Source organism: Myotis lucifugus, unplaced genomic scaffold (genome assembly GCF_000147115.1).
Source record: "Myotis lucifugus unplaced genomic scaffold, Myoluc2.0 scaffold_1, whole genome shotgun sequence".
Classification (NCBI taxonomy): domain Eukaryota; kingdom Metazoa; phylum Chordata; class Mammalia; order Chiroptera; family Vespertilionidae; genus Myotis; species Myotis lucifugus.
Window position 1 is genome coordinate 19,745,877 of NW_005871049.1, and position 24,003 is coordinate 19,769,879.

General features: G+C 39.6%; 1 protein-coding gene and 1 pseudogene across 9 annotated transcripts in view; both read left to right on the forward strand.

Moving 5' to 3' along the window:
• The window catches only part of FAM160A1 (family with sequence similarity 160 member A1), a 195,330-nt gene that overhangs the window by 32,110 nt on the left and 139,217 nt on the right, over positions 1 to 24,003 (forward strand). For 6 of the 9 annotated variants that reach the window (XM_014455848.2, XM_014455851.2, XM_006081777.3 and 3 more), the window contains exon 2: positions 20,420 to 20,540. The exons of 2 other annotated variants lie outside the window; for them this stretch is intronic. The gene's annotated coding sequence lies outside the window, so the exon portion shown is untranslated. Of the gene's footprint in view, positions 1 to 1,606; positions 3,602 to 20,419; positions 20,541 to 24,003 lie in introns of those variants that run through there. One more of the 9 variants, XM_023755052.1, reaches the window with a different exon arrangement.
• On the forward strand, positions 14,534 to 14,642 carry LOC111826559 (annotated as a pseudogene).

Here is a 24,003-nt window from a genome sequence, read left to right on the forward strand (position 1 = left end):
AGGTGTGGGCTTGATCCCCAGTAGAGGGTGTGCAGGAGGCAGCCGATCAATGATTCTCTCTTATCATTGATGTTTCTCTCTCTCCCTTCCTCTCTGAGTGCAATAAAAATATATTAAAAAAACAAAAACAAAGGACTACCAGGCAGAGAGCTACTTTCTGCACAGTGACTCCTGAGTCCTTAAGCGCCTTAGCCCTTTGGAAAATACATCCTGAGTCTCCAATAGTAGTTAGGTACAGCATTGTTAAAATATATAAATAAATGTTTTACACCTGATAATAGAAGTTATAACTTTTTTTTTTGGTAGGGCAGAAGACTTGTAAAAGACACATAGATACAGATAAAGTAAATTACCCATATTCCAGACACCTCAAAGGAATCCCTGTTAACATTGTGGAATATGCCCTTACTTTTTTTTCTCTCTATGTAATGACTTTAATTATAGTTACTTTGGATTCTCAGACCAGAGGGTGTGCAGATTCTATAAAGAATACATTTTAGTTGGATTCATACAAGATCACTGAACTGGTTATTGTATTGATAATTTTGACCTTCTCTACCTTTAATTTTGTAGTTATTTTGAAAAATTGTTATAACTCTTGGAAAAAGCCCATTTGTTTTCATTTTAGAGTATTTGAAAGCAGATGACCTTCTTTTAAAGAGAATCTTTCCAATGGGTAGACTTTTGGGAATGATAGGAGATGGAGATTTTCTAATAAATTAAATAGAAATTGTGGTTGTTTAATTGTATATCAATAAAACTCTAATATGTAAATATCTTTACAGTCTTATAGTGTTTAATTTTTGTATGTTTTATAGTGTGTTCCCTCCCCCCCCGAAATGATGTGTTTTAAGAAGGAGTATGCATATTTCTTAATTATTAATCTCTTTTTATCATGAATGGAAAATCTATGTGGGCTAAGTTAGTAAGAAAAGAACAATACTAGATGTCAACTTAATTTTTTGATATATGCAGAGCTATAGGTGAATTTAAGATCTTGACCTCTGACAGGTGCATTTGGAACAAGAATTTGCTGGGAAATGGCCTTTTGCACTTAGGGAAGAGCCTGGCTTTTGAAGTATATTTTCTGATCTGTCACTATTATATTTGCTCTGTCCATTTGTGCCAGACCAGGAACGCTAACAGTGGGGATCTGTGTTTTGGAAGAACCTTAATGAATTCTCTCTGTTTTGGAAGTTGTTACTGCCCATAAAACTACAAAGTAGAGTATGTGCCTTTTGACTGATTGAGGGGTCTTAACCTTTTTGGAAATTGATGGTTCCTTGCTATGGTGTTTTAAAAGGCATTGTTTTTATGTAATGTCTAGCTGCCCTAGTTCTATAGTATCTCTTTCTTCTTTCTTTCTTTCTTTCTTTCTTTCTTTCTTTCTTTCTTTCTTTCTTTCTTTCTTTCTTTCTTTCTTTCTTTCTTTCTTTCTTTCTTTCTCCCTTCCCTTCCCTTCCCTTCCCTTCCCTTCCCTTCCCTTCCCTTCCCTTCCCTTCCCTTCCCTTCCCTTCCCTTCCCTTCCCTTCCCTTCCCTTCCCTTTCCTTTGTAGTTCAGAGACTGTTTGACTCAGGGACCAGACAGTTTAATGAGAATATATAAGATTATAAAGAGGAGTGATGAGGACTGTGATAGATTGGAAAATACCTCTTAAAAGGCAACGAAAAAAAGCAAAAATCAAGATACATTGTAACAGCCAAACAGAGAGTCAAATTTGGCCGGAAGCTTACCAACGTATGTTTGTTTATGCCAGTTATCTCTGTAACAATAGCAGTAGGAGAGGAGCAGTGTAATGACAGTAGAAATCGCTAACAATTTCTGACAGCTTACTCTGTGTCAGGCACATGCATCATCTCCTTCTGCCCCCACAATAAAATAAATACTCTTACTATCCCATCTCAGGATAAAACGGAGGCTTAGAGAGGTTATTTGCCCGCGTCCCAGAGACAGTAAGTGGCAGGGTCAAAGCCAGGTTTGTCTGACTCTGGGTCTTGAGCTCTGTGATGTGTTTTGATTTTAGGCCACAGAACTTGGAATTGCATTGGGTAGGAAGAAAATCGCCAGGCAGTGGTTAAGCTACTCAGTGTTGGCACCGGCCAGCTTTGTGACCTTGGAGGAGGCAGCCAAGCCTGGGAGAAAGGGCAGTGTTCTTGGTCCGAGAGGAAGAGGAAACGGCAGGATCAGGTCTTTAGCGGCGTGGCCAGGCTGGAGAGAAGTTTTCACCAGGTGCCTGGGGAGGGGATTAAAGAGAGAAATAGTTCCCGTGAGGTGCACACGGTGTGCTTGGGAGTGTGGGGTGTGTGTGGCATGTAGAAGTGGAAAATCAGACCCAATGGAAGTTCAGTAGGAGCTTGTAATGTAGGTGTTGGCAGATGTGGGTAAGGGCTGCGGGGATACTGTGTACCCTTGATTTAACAGTGCATGAGGGACTAACTGGAGTTGTAGAATAAAGAACTAACACGTATGGGGCCTGAGATTTAACCCAGGGCTTCCTGTTATAATACGCTTTAAAACTAAGTGAGGTTTTCGGCTCGGTGGAGGGGACAGACTTCTCTCCGCTGTCTTTTGTTCAGTTGTCTCAGCAGGCTCCCACTCACTGGCCTCCGAGTGGGTTTTCTGGGGCATAGTGGATCTCTATCAGGCTCGCTGGCATTTCCCGTGATATTTAGTAGAAAGAGAGTCATAAAGAAAGAATCCTGACAAACCCGAGGTGGTTGAATTAACCAGCACAACCCAAATATTCGACTGTTAACACAGCACCTTTCAACAAACAAGCCACTGACTTGTTGCGCACTGTAGCTCTCAAAGCCTCTCTGTCTAAGTGACTCGAACTCAAGGAAATGAAAAGTAAAGCCAGGCTATTCCTAACCGGCAGCACGTGGACATGAACCTTAGGAAACAGAGCAGCCTCTGTGAGAGGCTCATCTGCATAAACCTCACAGGCCCCTAAAAATAATTTTTAAAATTATATATGAAAAAAATTAAAGGGCTATATCTTGACTCCCTTCCCCCTCCCCCCCGGAAAATGTGAATATACTATTTAAAAAAAAGATAGGTTAAGATTGATGAATAGAGTTTGCTTTCTGCAGCCTGAAGACTTAAATAGACACTGAAGGAGGAGGAAGCAAACTTAGTTGCAAGAAACCTAATACCTCCTAGAAGAAGGGGGGCAGAGGTGGGACCAAAAATAGAGCAAGAGTTGGGTCCAGGGAAAGCCCTTTTGTTGAGTTGTTTCATTGGCTTTAAATGATCACTTTCCTAGAAGCAATAAGAAAAACTGGTCCCGTTTGTTTTCACAGAGTTGGGGAGAAAATACTTATGTAAGCAGCTCCTGTTTGCAATGTTTCCATCTGGAATATCATTTAAGAATTTGGCCAGATCTCAAGTGATTTATGTTTAGTAAACAAGATTATCCTCAGCTTCCCACTGCGAGAGAGCACATGGTTTGGGGTTTAGTTGCTGTTTTGCAGCCTCTTTTAATTGCTTGTGCAAGGTAATACTGCACTAACCTCCGTTATTTCTCTCCAGTGTTCGGGTTGTGACAGTGGTTTCTGAAGCAAGAAACCAGAACAGTGGTTGACGTTAGAATGGCTTAAAGTATGACTCTCCTTGTAGAGCTACCAAAACTATACCTGTTTCTTAAGGTTGGTGGGGGTAGTGTGGGGGGGGTGAGGGGAAGGAGGAATGGCTTTTGCATAAACTTGAAATTCAGCTCCTTTTCATTTTTTTTAGGAAAGATACCCTTAATTTTATGGACCAATGAAATAAAGGGAATCTCGGGTCAGCTCTTTTGAATGCTTAGGATTTTTCATTTCTTAAGAGTTTACTTTTCCCCCTAATATGGGAAAACATTTCTTACCAAAACGGCGGTTATGTAGTGAAAAAGGACATTTCTTTTTGATGTTTGAGGATATATTACTATGAAAATGGGAATACTGATGCATTATTTTTTCAAATGTGGACACAATGTTGATGCTTTAAGTTTAAATTAATTTTTATGGGTCCCCTCTTAAATTCTTCTAATTATTAAGTTTCAATATTTATGTGAGAGAGGTAAGCATTTTAGCAAAGAAATGATCATTTTATTCTGCAAGACAAAATATAGTAATGAAATGTTTCAGAGCATAAAGTTTGGAAAACCATATATTATATATTTCAGATTCACTGCAGATAAAAATAGTTACATCTAGTTAGTAAGTATTCTCCTATAGTAACCTCCTCAAATACCTCTTCCTAAATTTTGAATTGAAGGTCTCTTCCTAAACTGGTTATGTTAATACTTTGAGTTTCATATCTTACACACAGTGCAAACCAAGCAAAAGATAAAATGTATAGAGGTCACTCTGCCTTTCAGATTCTTTCTATTGCCTATTTTGAATCAGATTCTTAAATTGTTCATGATAGCTTGGCAGCAAGCCATGCACTTGTCATTTTTAGCTCATTAGAGTTAAGTCTAGTCCTGTCAGGAACAGGTTTACTAGTCTTTTTTTAATTGCCTGCTTAAAAATTTTCATTTCCAAAAATCAGCTAAAGAATTTAAGATGGTGATAAGTGTGGACTGAGGTCAAGTAAAAATTCTGAGCACATCAGGAATTCACTGCAGAAGGGAAATGCAGAGATGAATGCGTTTAAGGCCCTTGTGGAGGAGCGAAGGATTGCTGAAGCATTCGTATCTAGAGGAATGGAACACGGTTTAAATTGTGTGGTTGTGTAAAAATGTAGATGGTGTTTATTTGACTAGTATATATAGTTTTTGTGTTGTTTTTTTGTTTTTTTGCATTTAAATGTGCCACCTATTCTGGGGAATGGGAGGGTAAGTATTCGAAGGATGTGGAAAAACAGATGAAGACAAAGTGGGATGTAGAGCAGACAAGAGAGAGAGGGATGTCCCAAAAGCCAAAAATAAAGAGACCTGGAAGGAGGGGAAACAATGGAATGTGCTCAGGGGTGACACCAGGAAAATCTACATAGAGAGGAAAAAAGGCTGAAAAAGAGGTGAAGTGAAGAGACCTTTAGGAAGAGGCAGGAAGAGAAAACGTTGGTGTTGAGTGGAATAATGTATACCTGCACCTCTGCGTATAGGAGAGGCCAAGTTTCCCAGCAAATGGCCAGGCTCATTTTGTTGATGTGCCCAGCAGTCTGAGGTGTGGTGAGCGTGGCACTCATTCTTCTGACTGTGTAAGGGAATAGGTATGGGAGAGGATGTGGTGGATGTGTTAGCCTCCAGGGGTATGTTTGGGGCCATAGCAGTTTGTGCATGACCTTGAAGTGGGAGGAAGACAGTAGTGGTTGGGATTGTGTAACTGACTGAGCAATCTAGTTGAATCAAATCAGAGCAGCCTAACAGGCCCATCTCCTTTCTCTTGAATCATTCCTCGCCTGGACGACTTGGGAATGGGATTTACTTTGTAATACATGAGGGTAGGACTGACCATGAAGAACTTAGGATGTGTGTCGTTAGAACCCTCCTCTTGCTTCCTCTGTCCTCTTCCTGGGGTTCATCATGGGTTCACATTGTTCCCTGACAGGTCCCAATTGGCTGGAAATATCCTATATAATAAAGATGTAATATGCAAATGGTTGTTACGCTGTGAAGCGTAATGACTGACCGTGTAACGACCGGATCACGGATCAGCAGGAGGGTGGGGCAACGAGCTACACACAGGCAGCAGAGAGCTACAGGAGCGGGCAGGGCAGCAAGCTATGCGGGGGGTCGGGGGGGGGTGGGGGTGGGTGGGTGGAGGGAGCTACAGGAGGGCAGCAGCAAGCTACTGGCGAGCTACTGGTGCACGGATTCGCGCTCCGGGCTACTAGTATTTCATATTCTGAATCTTTCTTGATTTTCTTTCCACTTATCAAAACTTACCCATTCACTTTCTGGTGTCCTTATTCTCTCCCAGTAACTGGAGCTAATTTGGTAAAAACCTTCATTCTCTTGTTCAGAGGTAATATACAGCCCCTTCTTTGTTATATGTTTGTATTCAAAAGAAGGATTCACAGTATGTTGACTCAAAGAGATGGTGGCATTTTGGGCAAGACTTTGGGTAAGTAATAAGATGGTGATATTACAACAGAGTCTTTATATGCATATTGTACTCATGGGAATTAAACTCACGCACGTGGCTAAAAGAAAAGAAAAAGGGTAAGAAGTAACAATTGAAATAAGATGAGCATAGTCCTACAGTGAACATGAGATGGGAGATATGAGCCTGCACTTTGTAGGGAGATTGCATTTCCTCTCAGAGCTTGAGCATTGGGTTTAACCGCACGACCCATAAAATGCAAGTGGAATCCTTTGATATTTACCTGAGGAGTTAATAGTCTTGCCCAAATGGCTGGGAAAACTAGAGTTAGTGAGAGGCAGTATAGTGTTATATTTTATGAGGAATTTCAGGGCATTTTCAAGGATAGTTTTAACTGTTTGTGATTGCTGCCTTGAGTTAGACTTTGGACTCTAAGGTAGTTCCCTGTGCCATTAGGTATGACTTTACAGTGTTGATTGGCTGAGAGTAGTTCTTTTCAGGGCTCCTGTAAGCTCCTTTTGAGATTTCAGACTGTGTGTTGTTGTTCATTATTGCTAAAGGAGCTCAGAAAACATTTTGTTGAATGAAATAATGAATAAATAACACCTCTGCCTGGTGCTCTATCCATCACCCATGGCCCCTAGAACAGATATGAGTGGGGGACATCCTGGTTGCTTTGGTTTGGAAGAGATGGGTCTTGCTGAACAGTTTAGATCATCTGTTGGAATTGGATTGCAAGGTACTGACTTATCGAGATGGTTTTTTTTTTTTTCCTGAGCATGTGGCATCATGTGCTGTATCTCATGGCATCACCATGGTATTTACTGAAAATACCATGCAAGGTGTTTCTGCAAGGTGTCTGCTTGACAGGGCAAGTTTAAGTAAAGATAATCACCACTAGAGTCTGTTGGGTTTTGTATGCCATTTACAGATGTTCAGTTGCTGCCCTCAGTGAGTTTGGAAGCTCTCGTGTATGATACCCAGATCCTCATACCAGACACAAGTGTGATCTCACTGCTAACCACGCATTCTGGTGCTATTTTTAGTGTTTTGTCAGCCTCCTGGGCCAGTTTGATATTTTTATATTTTGAATGTGCCAGTCAACCTTTGTTGTATTTAATGGAATCACAGAATTAGAGGGACTCAGAGAGGTAATCAAATCCAGTGTTCTTTAAATTTTCTTTCCCTCAAAGGGACAGTAAAACCACTAATATAATTTATGCCAACATGTAAATCAGAGAAAAACTGAACTTCCAGTTCAGAGAGAGACTGAAATGGGAGACCAAAATCCTCCTTTATTTCTCTACTGCCTGCCCATCCCAACCCTCGAGGTATCTGGATATGACATCGGGGCTCTGTGGAGCTCAATTTGAAAACCACAGCTCTGGAGTCATGGGAGTTTTCCCAAATGTTAAATCTTCCTAGCACCAATTTGCTTTTTATTGCTTCCTGAGAGCAAAACTTTAAAACAGAACTGCTCAGAGTTCTTCCTCTGCATTTCTCTGCGTGCAACACTCACCAGTCATCAAGAAGCTTATTGGGTTTTGTGAATGTGCAGCCCAACCAGTGTGCACCCTTAGGAACCACAAGTAAGAAGATGAGTTGAGTGACTGAGTGGCATCTGATGGAGACTATGATATTCTCAAGAAGTTGGGATGTCCTATACAGCGTAGGCTCTCATTGTAGAGATCTGATTCTCAAAGTATGTTCCCCTGACTAACAGCAGCAGCAACATCTCCTAAAACTTGTTAAAACACAAATTCTTGGCCCTACTACAGACCTGCTGAATCAGAAACATTGAGGGTGGAGCTCAGCAATTGTATTTAACAAGCTTCTCTGTAATTCCGCTGCCCATTAAAGTTTTGAGAACCACGGGTGTTGGAGAACAGGATGATAGCACCAAGTGTTGGCTGCTTCCCCCTCCCCCTCCTCCCCCCTTTCTCTAGCAGACTTCTTGCTTTGCTATGGAAATTTGGTTTTCTTGATCTTATGTGAAATACTAAGCAACTTAATCTTAAAAAACAAACAACAAAACCCCCTAGGTCTGCCTTTTGATTAGATTACCATCTCTTGGTCCCTTTTATATGGAGATTCTGAAGCTGCCACTGGATGTACATGGACACTATTTTTAGGTGTTGCAAGTGTGGTTGCTTCTGAAAGGAAGTGATTTTCTGCTTGACCAATCAGAGCCTCATTTGTCTGAATACTGCTGAGGTAACTCAGAATCAAAGACCTTTCAGCTTCTCTTCCCGGTGAGAGTGTGAGGGAGGATTTCCCAAGTGTAGCCCCCAAGTAATCATGATCATCTCCATGTTAACATTGTAAACCAGTTTATTTTCTCTGTGTCTTTCTGATGAACCAGACAGTCACTCGGCAGTCTGGAGCTGGGGATTCCTAATGTAAGATCCAAGAACCACCCTTGATAACAGACAAATAAACTTGCTTGTATGAATGGATGTGACTTTTTGTGGATAGAAGGTCCATAGTTTTCATCAGATTCTGGAAAAGAACTCTGCACCCCTCTACCCCCTCCCCCCCAAAAAGCTGATTGATTATTGCTTTAGCTGCTTTTGAATAACAGTTTTAAGATTTGCAGTCATTTGAGATGGAAGAGCTTCAGGGGATTGGCAATCATCTTTTAGCCTGCCTTGTGGTCTCCTCAACGGTTACTGTCTACTTAAGTAGAGTAGGGTTGGTTCTTTAACTTGTGCAATCACATGTTGCTGTTTCTAGTGGTGGAAAGGATGCATACTTGTGTGTATCCAGAAGTTTCAGGTGTAGCTTTTGTTTTGTTTTGTTTTAATATATTTTTATTGATTTCAGAGAGGAAGGGAGAGGGAGAGAGAGATAGAAACATCAATGATGACAGAGAATCATTGATTGGCTGTCCCGTGCACGCCCACTACTGGGGATCGAGCCCGAAACCTGGGCATGTGCCCTTGATGGGAATCGAACCCAGGACCCTTCAGTCTGCCGGCCGACACTCTATCCATTGAGCCAAACCAGCTAGGGCTCAGGTGTAGTGTTTTTTGTTTTTTTTTTTAAGATCTGTGAAGTATACAGAGCAGGAGGTATTATTTATTCCTACTTATAGTTGAGGACACTGAGGCTTAGAGAAAAAGCATGAAACAATATCACTTGGTTTGCCTGTCAACTGAAAGCATCTGACACTCCCACTAGTTCATGCTCTGGTTACATCTAAATACACTTGGATGATGTCTAGAGAAGTCTTAAAAGTTTATTGTGGATTTAAAAAACCGGTTGTTTAACTGATCTAACATCATTATTCTCTCTCTAAAGGAAATGGATCATGTTCACATTGTGGATTTTTTTTTTTGGCCTTATTTTAGCAATTTTAAAACAAATCTTTATAGATATAATCTCCCCACTTCACAGTCAAATAAAAGCTGGCTCCCATCCATCTTCTTTTCTTCTCCACAAAGATCATAGAAAAGTCTACCTGATTATATTTTTTAGCATGTTGGCTCAGGAGAGAGCAAGTCATTGGCAGCCGATAGCATCTCATTTTCATTAGATTGTTCTTTGGGTTTCAAAGATGAGTACCCTTGTAACTTACATTACAGACTTAAATTGCACATAAAAGTTTGCTGTGGAAGAGTAGCAATGTAAGATAAATTGAGAAGGTTAAGGGGAAAACTGTGCTGAGGGCTTCTCATAAATGAATTGTTATAAAAGCATAGTGATTCTCCAAGTGACAAATTAACTTGAGAGAGTGCTTTGCATTTTAAAATAATGTGTGATAGGGTAGTTCTATTTGTGTTCAAGCCAGAGGTCAGTGACTCACTTATTCTACTTGTGCTTTTTGTCTAATGGTGTAGAAAAGAAAGTTGTACATATGGATATTTAATTTACTTTTATTTTGCAAATGTCTATGATTCGGTCAGCAGGGAGAGTATGTGTGTTAAGACAGGCTGGCATCTAAAAGGTGTCTGTGCTGAGGGCTTGGGGACAGAACATTTTACAAAAGGAATATTTGTGCTTAGAAAACTTCTTATAAAGATCTCGTTCTGACTTGAATTACTCTTACTTCATGGGGGTCATTGAAAAGGACATCAGGATATCGGTCATTTCTTTAGTTCCCTGGCATTGGGTGGGCAGAAAGGTATTAGCAAGTGGGGTGGTAATTCAAACAAATCAGGGGTTTGATTATGTTAACTTGGAGTAGGTCACTTCATATTTCTATGAGGAATGTACATATTAATGTCATTTATACTTTTTGGGGGGAAATATAAAATATCTGCATTAATATTAGGGTTTGTACATTTGTGATTTTGTTGAACAGTAAAGAGAATAAGAGAAGATGATTCCTGTCCTGCCTCCATACAGTCTATCTAATGAAACCCAGTGTATCATGGGAAAGCTCTGTGTTCTTCAAGCCACTAATGACAGTATTAGGAGTTTAATAATAATGTCTTTGTCCTCGGCATTCTTTTACTGAAGTTTTTTTTTTCCTTTGACCTTTGACCACATTGCATTATTTTGGGGAAATATGATTTTATTGATTTCAAAGAAGAAGAGAGATGGAGAGAGAGAAACATCAATGATGAGAGCAAATCATTGATTGGCAGCCTCCTGCATGCCCCCCACTGGGATTTGAACTGTGACCTCCTGGTTCATAGGTTGAAGCTCAACCACTGAGTCACGATGGCTGGGCCAAATTGCATTTTCGCTGCAGGATTTTAATTTGTGGGGCAAAGACAGTGGGCATGAAGTTAGCTAATTACCTCAAGTGTTGCGTGGTGTGGACTTGACCTTTCAAAGTCAGAGCTCCGTGCCAGAGATCACATTTGCACCTGAATGAGGTTGTTTTGTTGCTTCTATCTTGGGGAAACCTATGAGTGCAGATACATAGGAGATCAAGGGAGATGAGCAGTGGTGCTTGGTTCAGCAGCTCCAGGGCCATGTAGCTATCAGTCCCCCAGCACATGCTAGTGGTCTTTAGGTTTCTTGGAAGAAACAGAATAGATTCAAATAATTGAGGTTAGAAAGGAGCCTGAGGCAAAGAAGGTCTCTGTATTTCCCTGAAGTTCTTGTTTGTTTGTTTGTTTTTTTGTTTTAACTCCAGGTCTCTCCTGGCATCTATCTTTTTTTTTTTAACTAAGAAAAAAACAGCAGCACTCCGAATCTATGCTTTCTGTTGTGGAAACTAGTATTGTAGAATCTGTTCACTTTAAAATACAGAAGGTAAATCAGTTTTAACAGCATGCCAATCAGGTAGCCCAGAAACTTGATGGGTGGTTTGAGGTTGTGTATTTTGCAGCTGTGGTTTGAAGTTGTTATTTTAAGGTTGTATATTCACCTGTCTGGACAGTTGAGGTCTCTGGACACATGTAGGGATAGGAAATATCTGTTCAATTATAAGGTGTTTTTTTTTGTAAAACATATTACCATAACGTTAGAGTCCAGTGACATAGGGTTTGACTTCAAAAGAGCTTTGCCTTAATAATAATAATAATAATAATAATAAAAACCCTTCCCCTGCCAGTTGGCTTCTAAGGTTTTTTTTTTTTTGTATCTTTTAATTTACATAACACACTGAATATTTTTTGTCAAGAGAACTTAAGAAAGGTTAACTAACTGAACACTTGGTTCATGTATTTGCATTCAGTGGCTCATAGGCCAGGCCCTTGCCATCAAGATCTAGGGGGATAAAAATGTAAATAAATATTGATAGAGACATGTACAAGGTGCCCTGTGACTGCAGAGGGTGTTTGCTGCACTTTCCTTTGTGAGCCTGCCTCTGAAAATAGTGGCATCTTTTCCTCTTGCTATTTTTTTGTAGCGATTTGTCTTGCTTCATTGTCTTCATGTTCTCTGTTAGGGATTTCATATGAAAGAATTTTGTCAGCTATTTCATGCTTCTGAACATTTCTTGCTGCTCAGATTCAGACAGATATGTAAGTGGTGATGTCTGATGTTGGTCTGTTTGTTAGAATTGTCAAATGTGCTTGATATAGCTTGATTTCAAAGTTGATATAAAAAAATGTATTTTCAAATGTTGGAGGGTAAACTGGGATTCTGCTAAGCTTATTTTTCCTGCAAATCTGTGGCAAGACTGTTGGCCAGTAGACTCCAGATCTGTTTTCTTACTTAAGCCAGTCCTGTATTACGTACATTCCTGTGTTTATTGTGTTTCACCCCATCTCTTCCAAAACCCCAAGCCAAAAAAGAGTGTACTTCAGTCTTCTTTGTTGAAACTTTCTATCTCTTCTTCTTTTTTGTTTGTTTATTAAAATCTCTTGCATGTTTGCAAATGATAACAATGACTTTTCCTTTTATACTAGTAAATGGAGGGTTTAGTGGACAATATTTATAAAGATCTCTAGACTTCTTAGAGAAAGGACTAAATAAAATGAAATAGCACTATGTAAGGTGAATAAATTATTTTCTTGAGTTAAGCTGAGTTTTATTAAGGTGACTTTTTCTCAATGCTAATTTTTATTTTATTTTTAATTTTAATACTCCCTTTTTAAATAGCTAAAATGCACTTTACACACTCTCTCTTCCCTATTTTAAGGCATTTCTGAACTGGCACAATTGTCATTTTTCCCCCCATTAATTTTATAAAATGTATTTTAAATGTTACTTTAAAAATTTCTTCTTTAATGTCTCATTTTTGGCCCATGAAATGTAAAAATGGACTTCAATTGACTTCATTTTAGTAATCTCATGTTATTAAAATCTTGCAACATGTTGGTCAAGTGCGAGAATATAATTTTCATAGCTCAATTTTAAACCTTAACAGGAGTTTTATTTTACCTTTCTCTGTGTTAATTGCTTAAAGGGCAAGCATATCTGGTTACACTTCACAGTTTATAAAAAGGTCCTTTTCCTCTATTCGCTATCTTGACAGCTGAAAAAATTAAGGGAACAATCAGCAGCCTGGTGTAAGAGAGCTGAAATTTGTCTGGTGCACTGGAATCTGCTTCCTCCAGTGTGAAAGCTTGTATTTGTGGCCTACAAAGTGAAGTTGTATAAAAATGTGAAGGAAAGGTGTTTGTTCTGGCCTTGACCAAGGTTAGAATTTGAGATGGAAGAGTTAGGCTCTGTATAAATAGGAGGGGATTTGGAACTTGACCAGTCTGTCCATTTTCTTACCTATCACTGAAACTGAAGACTAGGGGAAGGACATATAATTTCACAACTCATAATATAGCTCTAATATCGTTTTTCTCCTTTTGGGTGATGTATTTGAAGCAGTTGCATACATTTTCCATAATTTTTACTGCCTCCCATTTAGCTCTGAATAGAAGCCAACTAGAGAAATATTTAGAAGGTTATGAGCAACAATAGAAAAAGGGCTTTTGTGGCATTCCTCAAGTGTGTGCTGGTGGAAGAATTACTGTAATTGGATAGTGAAATGCTAGAAAATAATTTTATTTAGTAGTTAGAAATAACATAAACGAGCCTTGCGATTTAGATTCATAGGTTCAAAACAGTTAGTCATGCCTCACTAGCTCAGTCTTTGCTCATTATGCTTTCCATTGATGGGATGAAATGTGACGCATTGCAGTGCTGGGTCCGCTCCTCGGTTCTAAAATGCAGGGTTTGATTGGATTCTGAAAAAAAAAAATTAAAGATACTGTTTAATATCAGAAATGGAGATTTGTGAAATTTTGTTTTTAGCCTAAAGTTGGTTTAAGAAAGTATCCCGACGATAGAAGAGGGGAAGAACATGAAGACTATCTAATTGTAAATTGCCTTTTGAAACCAAGAGAGAGCAAATAATTTTTCAAAGCCAGGTGCTTGGTGTGTGTGCCGGTGGTAATATGGCTAGTCTCCAGGGGAGCAGTATCTCTGCGAGTGCTGGGAGGTAACACATGTTTAATGGCCATTCGGCCCAGAAGCATCCAGTTTTATCTTCTGGATATGGAAGGACACATATGGATGAAGGTCAGAGCTTCATGATGCTTGCTGTGAGGCTCATGGGTATTGAGAGAACAGAGCTGTCTTAATAGAATGCCCATAATTTCCAAGGAATTCTTTGGAGGCTATCTTCTGATTCTTTATTCTTTTTTTAAAATACATATTTTATTGATTTTTTACAGAGAGGAAGGGAAAGGGATAGAGAGTTAGAAACATCCATCAGCTGCCTCCTGCACACCCCCTACTGGGGATGTGCCTGCAACCAAGGTACATGCCCTTGACCGGAATTGAACCTGGGACCCTTCAGTCCGCAGGCCAACGCTCTATCCACTGAACCAAACCGGTTAGGGCTGATTCTTTATTCTTTTGCTTACCTTGTACAGGGACTGTCTGTACAGTTTTCCTCTGACTTTTACCGGAGTCACTAACTTGTGTTTTAGTATTCATAGGGTTACATGAGCACTTTCTATGGCCTAAAAATCACCTGCCATTTGTTTTAATGGCTAGGGTAGAAAATTGAAAGTTAAACTTGGGTTTCAGTCTCAGCTCTGCCACTGTGTGATTTTAGTTATATAATTGCTTTACGCTTTAGTTTTGTTGTCTATAAAATGGCCATTCACAGGGGAGATACCATGATCACGAAGGTGGTTTTCCCAGGGCGAGGCTTATCCATTGCACTCCGGATGTGCTGACCCCTGCGATTTCCCCAAATGTGGGAAACTCGACTGCATTAAAAAAAAATTTTAAAAAGAATTTTAAAATGGCCATTCATTCACTCATTGAACAAATATTAAGTAATTTCTATGTGCAAGGCCTATACTTGGTTCTGAAAATGAGCGAAGCAGATAAAATCCCTGCTCTCATGGTGCTTACATTCTACTGTGGAAATGAAATAGAAATTGATACAAGTTAAGTATAATATGTTAGATGGTGACAGTTGCTACAAAAAAAAATAAAGCAGGGTCAGGGGTAGACTGACAAGATTGGGAGGCAGTTTCTGTTTCATGTGGGATAGGCAGGGAAGGCCTCTGTTTGAGGTGACATGTAAGCAGAGACATAAATAGAGGAGTGATATGTGAGGACACCTGGGGATAGAGGATCTCGGGGAACAGCAAGTCTGGCAGGCACTGCACAGTCCCTGAGGTGAGAGTCAGCAAGGTGTGTGTGAGGAGCAATGAGGAACAGTGAGGAGGGGAGTGGTGAGGATGGGAGCTGGAGGAGCCTGAGTGAGAGCCAGAGCTGCCGAGATAGCATCTGCCTTGTAGAATGCTTAGAAAATCCAGTGAGATAACACGTTTAATATGTACTTTGCACACATTAAAAGAATAATACACACACACACACACACACACACACACCATCGCAAGTGAGGGTTATTTTAGGAATGAAAGAAGGGTTCAGTAATATAAAATTCATTAATGACATTCATCATCTTATGATTTCTTTCCTACTTATATTTGATATTATTTTTATAGAAAAGGCCTATGATAGAATCTAAGATCACAATTACAGATTTAAGAAAAGCACCTCACAATAGAGTAGGAAGTGTTTCTTGGAGGACGCCTGTGCAAGCTCTGCAAGCCAAGGCTGCCCAATGTGATGGACACATTGGATTACACAAAGCAGGGTTCCCTCCTGCAGGCCTTCCTAGGACCTTACCCACATTATGTGCTTTGTTCATATTCAAGAGGGATATTTAAAATGCAACATTTTCCAAATTTATTTGAATATAGAACCTTAAACAATTACTACTTTTTTTTCTTTAAGAAACATCTCACAAGGAGTTGTCATGTTGGAAAACATCACTTTAGTACTTGAATTTTGGTTTTGTTCACCTTCATTATTTATTTTAATAAATCAGTATTCTTGGTTTATTTTTCAGATGCCTGTAGTCAGTCAGTCTCTCTCTCTCTCTCTCTCTCTCTCTCTCTCTCTCTCTCCCTCTCTCTCCCTCCCTCTCTCCCTCTCTCTCCCTCTCTCTCCCTCTCCCCCCCTCTCCCCCTCTCCCCCTTTCCCCCTCTGCTTTTCCTCCTCTGATATGCTGCAATTTACTAATTTGTTTGGTGGTTGAGACCCTCCCAAAGTCATCTAAATTGCACTGGGTTTCTTGAGTAAAACAGAGAATTATATATGATTAATGTAAAAATTTCAGGGGTGGATTGAATGGAAATTGAAGATTGAAGGTTCATTTGATTCAACTTTTCCAAAGCTTTTAAAAGCTTTGCTGTTTGGAAGGAGGAATGAAATCAATTTAATGGGCAGCTAGTTGAGAAATTGTGAACTTACTGTAGAGAAGGGCATGATGGTGGGTTGGAAAATAAGGATTCTACCTTTGTGTTCAACGTTTACCAGCTAGTCCTTCATTTTGAACAGGCCACTTAGTCTCCCTCTGCTTCAGTTTTGTCATTTGTAAAATTCAGGGATGGATTTAGATTCATCCATTTTAATAGGCAGAGTTACTATTAATATACTTAATCAAGTCAGTGATGATTGCGGGCCCACGTAGAATATTTTGTTCTACTCTGCAAGTTTCCACATGTGACTATAACCTTGTGTCTCACTTCAGCTCTTTTGGAGAATGAAATTATTCAATAATCAGCTCATCGTCAACTCCATGTATTTGAAAACTCTCGATGAGTTGTTTGAGACTTATGCCTTCATTGATTGATTTGTTAATTACCCTATAGGAAAGCACAGGTCAATTAATGCAGCGCTATGGATAAATGCACACCTCCTACATTTGTTTTACTGTTATAGGGAGAAATCCATGATGTGAATAATAATTATCATCACCCCTCCCTCCCCACCCCTTTGTTCATTTGGTGCCTTTTGCACACTCCCTGCTTATTAGCTGATTTCTGAACTCAGCACAGTAGAGGTCTAAATTCAGTGAATTCATGCCATCTGTAAATGAGCTTTCAATTTTGTTCCTCTGTTGAAATTAGGGATGTGACATAGTTATTGCATGGAAGGATTGTTAGCATGGATAGGATTTGATTATGTGGAGGTAGAATGTTGTGTTAGGAGGAAAGCACTTGCCTGGGGACAGATTTGAGTGTGACTGAATCGCTAGCTGCCAACTTTCCTTTTTTTAACAGGAGACATATTTTGTTTTTAAATGAGATGACAACCAAGTGAATTATCAAGACCTAGTGAATTTTTAGAGTCCTTTTCATTTACTTGAGTTCCGTTTAACCTTGCTTTCGATGTCATTCTGTGCATTACTGTCAAAGGACACGGCTTCCTTTGAAGTTGCTGCTGGCGGAATCATGATGGTAAAATATAAGAGGGGTTCCCAGTAAAGCTCTTAGCGATACATAGTGATGCCTTATTACCTAAGTAAAAGCCTGCGTGTGGGGGTGCTTAAAAATGTAGTGTGTAAAGGGAGGATAAATGATAATGAACAGTAAGATGGGAGAAGCATTTCTCATGAATTAGAGATGCCCTTTCATAATTCAAGAGTCACCGAACGAGGAAAGGCTTGAAATAGCCTGAAAAGCATCTGGGAGCAATCTGTAATCCTTATGAGGCAGTGGAAGAGCCTGTGTCACTCGCGTACATGGCGCTAAAACTGCTCATGTGGGATTATGGAGGAAGGAGGATTCTGTGACTTGTAAAACCTCTTGCAATGAAATGCCCAGAGTTTTGAATATGAATTATACTGCAAGGTCCCAGGTGCTTAAATAAATGATTAATTGGCAGCGGTTCTCAACCTGTGGGTTGCGACCCCTTTGGGGGTCGAACGACCCTTTCACAGGGGTCGCCTAAGACCATCGGAAAACACATATATCATTACATATTGTCTTTGTGATTAATCACTATGCTTTAATTATGTTCAATTTGTAACAATGAAATTGGGGGTCACCACAACATGAGGAACTGTATTAAAGGGTCTCGGCATTAGGAAGGTTGAGAACCACTGGATTAGAGTGAAGGAGGCAGATTTAAAGGTCCTGAGGAAATTTTAATTTGAATTTTGTTTATTTGCATGTGAAATGTTATCCTTTAGTCTTCCTTTATTTTCATTTTTTTCAATTACAGTTGACAGTATTATTTTGTATTAGTTTCAGGGGTAGAGCATGAAGGTTAGACATATAATTTAGGAAGTGACCCCCCAGTAACTCTAGTATGCATCTGGCACCACACATGTTATCCTTTACATTTCATGCCCCATACTCACTCTTCTTATGCCTGGTCACTACCACCACTGTGCCTAGTTTTGAAGATTTAGGTCACTCTGAGGAACCCCTCACCCCATTTTTACCTTTCGTGGAACATTTGTTATAAGAAAAGGTATTCCATTCCATGCCTTTAAGGCAAGTGTAGATAAAAATACACACATTCAAAACCTCTTCTAGTAACTTTTTAGGAAGCCATCTTTTAATACATTGGACTGTTGCAGAAAAATTATTATAGTAATGAAAGCCTCATCCTTTGGGGTTTGGGAAACCCTTAAACAGAGATTTTGAAGACTTATTTGTTGTACTAGACTCTGACTTGAATTGCTCACCTTAACCCATCTAAAGAGGGGGAAATATTTTACGTAATATGACTACATCAGAACAAGTTGCATCTTGTTTCTTGCTTTTGTGTAAGTAATTATGATTATGGGTAATTACAACATTGTACCCTGTCTTTTTCTTTTTTATATGCTAATTGGCATTTCCCCACTTTATTATAAACACAAAATTTTTTGATGGCTGACAAAATTGTGGTTAAGTAAATTATATAATTGAATCAAATTTACTTACTCCCCTCCATTATTGGACAAATAAATGGTTTCCATGCTTTATTAAGTGTAGTATTGTTTGTTTTTAAATCTTTCTTGGAAATTTTCTCTAGCTTTTGCCGATTTTGACATTGAATAATGGTTTCGTTTAGCATTTGCATTAGCTTCTGCCTTTTATATCTCCAAGTGTTTGGGGTTGGTCTTTTTGTTATGCTGTCCTGGATGCCTCTAGGTGTTCTCTGTATTTCTCTCAGGTAGGATAATTTCCGCACCTTCTTAAAAATCATGTTCTTCTGGTTGTACAATAGGGAGTATTTGCACAAGCCATGTATTTATGCTGTGAAAGTTATCTTCCCAGTCATCCTGATGATATGAGATGTGTATCTAGAACCAAAGTAAACTTTGCCCATGGGATGGCAAAAAACCTGACCTTTGAACTGTCAATGTCTAGATAAGTCAAAGGTACTGTCACCTGAGAATTAAATTCCCAGGTCACTCATGAGAATGAGGTGGAGGTTCTTGTGCCGCTGAAATAAGCATTTTCAGGAGCCCCCATGGGAGGATGAGATGTGGAAGATTTTATTGGAGTGGAGTTACATTCCTCAGTTTCCAATGTCCCATCTCCCCAAGCCAGTCCTGAAAGGGGGGCAGCTGGAGTCCAGCAGTGCCAGAGGAGGGACAGTGTCCAGAGTTTCTATTCCATGTTGCAGCTGGTGTAGTTCAGTATCCGAGCTAAATAAAGTCCATTAGTCCGCGTGTGGTGCACATGGCCCTGAGCCATGCTGGTTTCTGGGAGCGTGCCCCTGCAGCAGGAGTCACAGGAGCCAGGCTCCCTGGAGCCAAGAGAGGAGAGAGGACTTCCTTTGTTTGGAAGTTTATATATTTAGATTTTGCGCCCTTGCAGTGGCCACTCCCATCTTGGCCACTGACTCGCTTTCAGGTGTGATTTATGGGAAAGCACCTTCCCATCGTCTCACTTAGACCTTACTGGGCATGCGTCTAAACTGCCTTTGTCTACCAGTGGTTCTCAACCTTCCTAATGCTGCGACTCTTTAATACAGTTCCTCATGTGGTGGTGACCCCCAACCATAAAATTATTTTCGTTGCTACTTCATAACTGTAATTTTGCTACTGTTATGAACCGTAATGTAAATATCTGATATGCAGGATGTATTTTCATTGTTCGCGACCCACAGGTTGAGAACCGCTGGATCAGTCAGCAGGGAAAGACTCAGAGTGAATAAATGGCATGCCTGTATTATTTGGTCTTCCTTTCCACTCCTTTTCTGTTAAATAACAACCAGGTTATTACAATGGACGGCATCAGTTCCTGGGAATATTTTGGGAGTCTTGCATATTTTGAAAAAATTGTTTATGAAAGTTATTTATGGTCCTCTCTTTGCTATTTTTTATTTTGTTGTCATTAACTAACATGATGCTCCTGATGCATGGATATGGATTTATTTAGTTTCACTTTTTTTCCCTCTTGTAAAAGAAGCATATAATTACTTAACTTCTTTTGGAGGATGGAAGAATCCTCCTCTCTACTTTCTATTACCCAATGAGAGTCTCTCATTTTTGGCTGGCATTCAGATTTCTAAATAAAGATTTAGTTTTTGCTTATTTTTTAAATGATAAAGTAAACACCATCTGAGAAGAGCCCACTCAGTGCACAACAAATGGTGGAAAATGGGAGGAGGAAAAAACTAGGAAAACTTAGATTGGATTTTTATAGTTTATTTATGATTGTAGAACATTTTTATTTTATTTCTATAGATTTTAAAAGTCTTCCTGGAGTTTCCAGCAGTGCCAAGTGTTGGAGAAATTTTTTTCTGTCCCTCTGATAGTGAAGTGATCAAAAACAACCCCGCAGGAGGCGAGTGAAGAGTGGTCACAGGTAATGTCTTCTCTTTTTAATACTATTGATATGTGTTCAGTACTGTTCAGTAATATACTTAAAAAAGCCCAGTTGAACTTACATATCCAAGTGGGCATTATCTTTTTGAGAGGCCATTCTCTATCTTCTACTCAAAACATTAAATATTTTCTCTGTATGTTGATTCTGTTACCTTTCTTTAAAACATCCTGTTTTCTGTGGTGGCAAATCTCAACTCTGTGATGGTGTATTTGAAAAGTAGTAGGAACTTTAGAACTGGATGAATCAGGGGAGCTCTAATTTTAATAAAAAAACAGAAGGAGCCCTGGCCAATTTTGCTCAGTGGTTAGAGTATTGGCCCGAGGAATGAAGGGTTGTGCGTTCAATTCCCAATCAAGGGCATGTACCTCGGTAACAGTTTGATCCCCAGTCTTGGTGAGGTGAGTGCAGGGTGAGGGGGAGCAACCAATGGATGTGTCTCTGACACTGATGTTTCTCTCTCTCTCCCTATCCTTCCTCCCACTCTCTCTAAAAAAAAAAAAAAAATTCAATGGAAAAATATCCTCAAGTAAGGATTAAAAAAACAACACACACACACACACACACACACACACACACACAGAAGGAGCAATAATGTAACAAAACCAGTTTTTCTTTTTGTAATTTTTATATGTACTAGTATTTGAAGGCTCATATTCCATATTGAAAAAGTTAATTCTAAGAAGAGGTGACTCTAAGTTTTAAACAATGATATTGTTAAAATAAGAGGTTAGGCTTCATATCTTACAGAGAAGCATATATTATTTATTTGACTATATAAATCTTGGTATTCTTTCTTTTAAAATTTAAATTCTTTATTGTTTAAAGTATTACATAAGTCTCCTTTTTCCCCCATTGACCTCTCCCCGGCCGCTCCCATTCCCCAGCATATGCCCTCACCCCCCACTGTCTGTGTCCATTGGTTATGCTCATATGCATGCATACAAGTCCTTTGGTTGATCTCTTACCCCCCGTCCCCCCATACCCACCCTCCCCTGCCTTCCCTCTGAGGTTTGACGGTCTGATTGATGCTTCTAGGTCTCTGGCTCTATTTTTGTTCATCAGTTTATGTTGTTCATTATATTTCACAAATGAGTGCGATCATGTGATATTTATCTTTCTCTGACTGGCTTATTTCGCTTAGCATAATCTCTCCAGGTCCATCCATGCTGTTGCAAATGGTAAGAGTTCCTTCTTTTTTATAGCAGCATAGTATTCCATTGTGTAGATGTACCACAGTTTTTTAATCCACTTATCTGCTGATGGGAACCTAGGCTGTTTCCAAATCTTAGCTATTGTAAACTGTGCTGCTATGAACATAGGGATGCATGTATCCTTTCTGATAGGTGTTTCCTAAATCTTGGTATTCTTATTGAAATCAGTCAATCAGTCAGTATTGTAGAAGGAGTTCTTATATTAATCAGGTTAAATAGAATGATATCTGAATTTCCTTATAAGGTATACCTCTAAGACTTTGTAATTTATATCTTACTGGTGGTGTGTTTTGCATTTCCCCCCTCAAAGTGTTATTAGAGTGTTGTTAAAAATGCACATTAAAAATTCAAATGACTAGGCCTCAATCTAGTGTGTCAACATCAGGAACAGAATGGTAGGAGGCATGCCGGGAGCCAGTCCATCCTTGCTGCTTGACACAGTCGCTGCAGAAAAGAAACATCTGCACAGCATATGTTTCAAGGGACCTGGCATATATAGCATATTGTTTTTAATATGTTTGCTCTCTTTAGCGCCATGTGTTTTAACCAAGGTCACCTCTCCGAGAAAGGTTGTTTCCCCAGGTGGGGATCTTTCCCTGAGGTTAGGGAGGGGATACAACCCCTTAATTAAGTGCCAGGTGGGTAGTTAAGCTACATAATCTTTACTCCCTGGAATGGAGATAAGAAACGCCCTAACCTTTGTAATAGAAATTGACAGGATTAAAATCGGCTGGTATAAATATAGATGTAACAAGACAATAAACATCAGATCCCGATCAGTTCCTAACCAGAACTCCGACCAGAACTTTGGCTGGAGATCCTGGCTAGAGGTCCTGACTAGGCTGCTGATCAACTGAAGGCTGTCTTCGTGTCATTCCTTCTTCGCCGACTCCGTCCACACCTTTGGGGACCCCTGGACCCGCTGGGATTGGACCCCAGCAGAGGCAGGTTTTAGGAATCTGCCTTTTACAGGTATCACCAAAGATTGACATTCTTTATCTCTAATCTTTGTATTTTTTATTTAGTGATTTCCTTGATTTTTGCTTTGAATATAACAACACCAATAATCTTAGTTTACTGTTTTGACACAGGATTATGTTCTCAAATAGCTCATTATTAGATCAAATGAAGAATGTAATTGAATATAACTGTATTTGAACTTTAATTCTAAATTAAAAATGTATATATTTTTTTCTTGGATGTAAATGGATAAATCTGTATTTGAGATCTAGATGCCAAATACTAAATTTTATGAAACATCTCTTCAAATTTGCTAATTTGTACTTCAGGTTTCTTGCTCATATTGAGACTAAAGAGTAAGAGGGTAGGTAAGCATTGGAAGCACCTGGGATCTGTGCCACACTGCACTTAGCATCCAGTCCAGCATTTTTCAGGAAACATGTGATGAGGGTTTTGCTGTGCAATTTATGGTTCAAACAGATGAAATCCTTTCTTTCTAGTGCCCTGAGATTTGTGAAGCTCTCTGAAACTTTCAAGGGGAGTATTAACATGAAATGAAACAGGCTTTGCTATGAACTTATTTTCATTACTATGTACATTCTTTAGTAATCATTCTTATAAATTTATTAATTTTACAAAATGTAAGCATTATGTATAAAGTTCACTATTTTATAGATATTTTCAATCCTACAAATTATACCTTTACTTTAATATTTATAATATTATTAGAGGCCCGGTGCACAAAATTTGTGCACGGAGGGTGGGGTGATCCTCAGCCCCGGCCTGCACCCTCTCCAATCCGGGACCCCTCGGGGGGTCCGACTGCCCTCTTGCAATCCGGGACTGCTGGCTCCTAACCACTCGCTGCCTGCCTGCCTGATCACCCCTAACCACCTCTGCCTGCTGGCCTAATGCCCCTAACTGCTCATCTGCCTGCCAATTTGCCCCTAATTGCTCCCCTGCCTTCTGGCCTGATCACCCCCTAAACTGCCCTCCCCTTCCAGCCTGATCGCCCCCTAACTGCCCTCCCCTGCCAGCCTGATCACCTCTGACTGCCCTTCCCTGCCAGCCTGATCTCCCCTAACCACCTCTGCCTCGGCCCCCGCCACCATGGCTTTGTCTGGAAGGACGTCTGGAAGATGTCCAGTCTAATTAGCATATTACCCTTTTATTAGTATAGATAGCATTCTGGGCATGTTAATATTGAGAGTTAATAATATACTTTATGTAAAATAAAAATGTGGCAATAGATTTAAAAGTTAAGTCTATTA